Consider the following 4,868-nt stretch of genomic DNA (forward strand, 5'->3'; position numbering starts at 1 on the left):
TTCCAAGACCTAGACCAGTGAAGCAGGTGAGGAGGTCAAGCTTCCCATGGCAGCCATGCCACAAATTCTTCACCCTCCTCCTTGCAGCTGAAATCCTGAGCACTGAAACCAAATAATTCTGCACATTTGTGCTGGTTTGAGTTGTCAGCTTATGTACATGATGCGTTACACTGAAACTGGGTCTGTATCCTTAGGCAGCCCCAGTGCATGTCTAACCTAACACGTGTTTGCAGCTGCTTGCCCCTGCAGCAATGCTCTCACCCATGCTGGGCCTCCTCCTGTGCTCTGCCTGTCCCCATGGGGTGGGCTGTGAGCTAGGGGCCCTGCATGCTCGCCTGAGCTCCTAGTGTTTTTAAGCAGACCTGATCTGGTCTCCTCCCTGCTCCATCCAGCAGCTGATACTTGCCTTAGCAGCAATGATGCTCTTAGGGTTAGATTACACAGATCATTGGTAACACTGAATTTGAAGGTCGTGTCAGGAATTATGAATTATTTTTTTTTGCATTTCAGAGCAGAGCAGGATTGTTAGCCAGTGGGTTTGCTTTGGTTTATTCATCTGCATGTACTTCAACAGTCGACATAGAGGGTTTTGCACTGATCAGTGGAAGTCCAGAGAAGATGAAGTCTTGTCCAGTACAATTTTGTCACAACCACCTGTCCCAAGAACAGAGGGAGAGCTGAACTGAAACACCAAGCTCACATCAGGCACTCTCAGATATTTATGGTTGCTTTCTCAGCATTAGAGGAGTTGAAACCTGTAAACTTGGGGGATGAGTCATATAATTGCAGCAGGCAGGAAGAGTAAGAAGGGCATATTACTTGAAATGAAATTACTTCTGAGCATCCCAATCTGGGACAGGGATTCCTGCAGACCAGAAATGGGTGTCAAGGGGATTCTGCCATGAACCACTAAATGGAGAAGAATTTAGTAGCCATAACATGAAACAATAAGTGAAAACTCTTAAGTCCTCATGACTCTCTTCAGTGCGGAGAAAAAACAGTATTGCAGTAGGGGAATGCACATTAAACATGGCCTGAAGTGCTCATGCTAACTTTCAAATCTAGATGTTATAACCTTCCAAAGTTGTCTATTTTTTTCGGATAAATTAATGTTATAATTGAAAGAAATATTATTTAGACATTAAAATAACTTCATTTGTCATGTACATAAAATAATACAGTTGTATTCAGGAATGCAGGTATTTGGTAATTTATAGGATTGGATTCCCAGAAATGAAAACATCACAAGAAAATTGATTGGATTATAGTACTTAAACAGCTGTTCTTTGAGATGTTTCCTAAGACTTTTTGGGTACCCTAAATATGTTTTCCCATTAAAAGAAATGAAGGCAGCAGAAAGAGAAAACAGCAAAATGTAAAAAATTGGGGGGGGGAATAAATGGGGAATTTTTCAGTTTTTCAGTACTAGCAATTAGGAGGCACAATGCAGTTCACAAGGGAAGTATATCCATAAACATCCATGGCCAGTTGTGTAAGAACTAATAAAATTTTAAATGTGTCAGGAACACAGTAATTGGTAGCAATTCTGTAGATTAGATTGAAATGGCAAAGGATCTGTCATAATGCAGAAGACGCAGAAAGATTGAGCTAATAGCCCTGCTTTGTCTTGGCATGCTCTGTTCCTACCTTGCCATAGTAATGAAATTCCATTTCTATTATCGCAAAAAGAATGTTCAGTGGAGGCTGTTTGATAACTTAGAGTGGACAAAATCACTTTACCCAGCCAAACTGAAAGGTTTTGCTGAGGTAAAATTTGGTTGGCTGGAGGTTTCTCAGGTCTGGGGGGAATCTACCTTGAGAACAAAGCTTAAGAACATGAGGTAGTTTAGTCTGCATTTGTCCTGAGCACAGCTAATGGAAAGGCTGAATGCTGTGCAAGTGGTGAGGAAATAAAAGGATTCCCATGCTGTTTTGTGGAAACAGACAGTCTCTTATTAAAAAACAAAACACACTATTAATAGGAACTGTAGAGAAAGACTTCTGATAGAATTTTGTAGTCAAGGCTACCGATGTATTCTATTGAATCATATTCAAAGTATTTGCTATGTATTTTCTTGCATGTTATGATCTTTACTGTGTCTCCAGAAGCTGCAAGGTTTCTTGGCCTCGTCCAGCAGCACGAACCATGTAGGACTTGAGGAATCCCTTGCTTTTCCCATCAACTCTCCACTGATCAGCTAGGGGGAGATGTCTACAGTAGTGGCTTCCCAAGAGGTTTGATTGTAAAAGCTTTGGTAGCTGAAAACTAAATAGCTGCAACCAATGAAATAGCTGCTATCAGTACAAAGCCTGTGGTGTGTATCACCAGTATTGTCAGCAGCTCCATGGCAGGCTGAATGAGATGGGTTGTTTATCTCTCCTTGCCTAAACAGGACTTGAAGCAGGACCTAAATTGGCATCCTGACCCATTTGTGCCCTGGTTTACCTTTCTGGCAAAACCCCTTTATTCTGCTCTGCTTTGGCCTAAAAACAATGTGTCATGATGTACCCAACGTGAGATTTCCCTGCCCCTGGACCATGCTGGGAGCTGGGTCCTGCCAGTGGGCTCTCAGCTGCAGCCTGCCATGGGGAAAGGGATGCTGCAGTGATTCTTGTCTGCTTTCTTTCACTCTCTAAAACATTAGAAAAAATCCATCAAGATCCACTGTTCCAGTACTTAAAGGGTGGCTACAAAGAAGATGGAGACTTCCAGTTTACAAGGAGACACATGGAAAAGACAAGGGGTCATGGGCACAAGATGCTCCTGGGGAGATTCCAATTGGACATGAGGTAAATTTTTCACCATGAGGACAGTCAAACACTGGAATTGTCTCCCGAGGGAAGTGATATATTCCCCCACATTGGACAGTTTTAAGACAGCTTGTCAGGGTACTGAGCCATCTCATACAAACTATAGTAGTACCTAGAATGGTTGGACCAGCTGATCCTTGAGGTCCCTTCCAACCTGGCATTCTATGAGTCTATAACCCTATGATTCATGTTACCCTTCCGGAGTTACAGTAAAAAATTTCAGTTAGACAGATGAGAGTGGGATATTGAATTCCTGTTCATTTTATTAAGGACTGAACCATCTGGAGTTTATGATGTTTTTCTCTTTAAAAAAAAAATAAAATCCTGGCTGATATAAAATAATAAGTACAAATAGTACAAACACTGTTGCAGTTTAACAGGGGAATTCCACATGTCCTGCCTAGTGTGTTCTGAGCTTGTTAGTGATGACTGTTAAAAATGTTCCTAGGGAGAATACAATACACAAACCATGGAAACTGGAGCAACTAGCAAAGCAGGTGGGGCTTGTAAAGCAAGGGTTCAAAGGGGTGGAGAAAATCCAAATCCTGAAATTACAATTATTTTTTTCCCCCAGTGTTGTGGGAATAGGTGTAGCTATAGTTTTTATAAGACCACTTTAAACTATTAGCAGGTCACAGATTATGGTCAAAACAAATCTTGTAAAATCAAGATGAGGTTCAAACCCTCATTTATTTATTGTCCAGTAAATTACATCCTATGGCTAGATGTACATACCTAACTCATACATCCTGATATTGATTCAAATAATCTACTGTCTTTTTTTCCTAGAAGTTTGGGAGTAGCAACTATGAGGAATATTTGTTTCTTTTCTTTATTATTTTTAAAACACAGCTGAAGATCAAAGTCTCTCACTGTGAAACAGTATGATAAAGGTACACATTCTTTTTAGACAGAAATACTCTTCTGGATAAGGATTTTATTTTGTACCAGACACAGCTTTTTGGATGGATTTTAAATTGTATTTTCAAGATGTAGATGAGCTTTAAAAGAACTTCTGTGTAGGAATGAATTTAACTAGAAAACAGTATTTCTTCACATGCAAGAAGAAATCTGCACTCAGTACTGTCTGCAGTGATTCCTGAGGTCTAAATTGAATGAACTCACCACATTTCTCTTTCAGCTCCATTCTTTAATTTTTGGGTTAGTTTAGCCTTACTTCATGCTGCCCAGTGCTTGGTTTGAATTATTATGTTCACACAATTCATCTCCCCATAGTGAAAGAAAAAGCAGTGTTCAGTAACAGAGACAACAGTATAGGTTTTGTTTCTTAAAATGATCAGCCATGAAACATGAGAAGGTGTAAAGAACTCTTATTTTCATTCCACAGTGGCTGCCTGTATGCTAAATCTGAGATGACAGATTTATTTACTGATACCCAGAATGGACACAAAACCCCTTTTGTTGGGCATGTTGAAAACAGGGATCTATTTTCTCTCCACTCATACTGAGAAGAGGCAACATATAAGGACTAAATTTAAAGCACAGTCAGCTAAAGAAATTCTTACCATCTTCTGTTTCTTGTGAATCTATTTCCCAATTCCTGAAATCATTGTTCTTGTTTAAACAACTTCCACAATATCAGTTCACCAATTTTTTTGCCTGCTTGACCATTCATATGTTTGGATCCTCTTGAGCAAAGAATTTAGCCTCTCATTAATATCAGGTGTTGGAAACTAATGAAATGTGTTTGTCAGCTTCATCACAAAATACAGGATCCTCAAGCTTCTCAACCCTTCAGATTTACATTTGTAGAACCTCTCTCATACTAGATTTTGTTGTTGTTACAGTAGAACTAATTTCAGCAATAATGTCATGTGCTGGTGTAACTACCTATTTCAGTGGGAGTTAAGCAGATATTAATAATACGCTTTTGAAAATCCCATGGACTCACTTTGTACTTTTACTACTTAGTCAAATTAAATACTTCTGAAAAAGTTGGCCCTGGGCTCCTGAAAGAGGATATACTTCCCATTACTTAATTTCCCTCCAGATCATTCTTGAAATGTTTAAAGTTCTCTTTTGAATAGTTCTGATGT

The sequence above is a fragment of the Chaetura pelagica genome, unplaced genomic scaffold (assembly GCF_000747805.2).
Source record: "Chaetura pelagica isolate M959 unplaced genomic scaffold, ChaPel_1.0 scaffold17, whole genome shotgun sequence".
NCBI lineage: Eukaryota > Metazoa > Chordata > Aves > Apodiformes > Apodidae > Chaetura > Chaetura pelagica.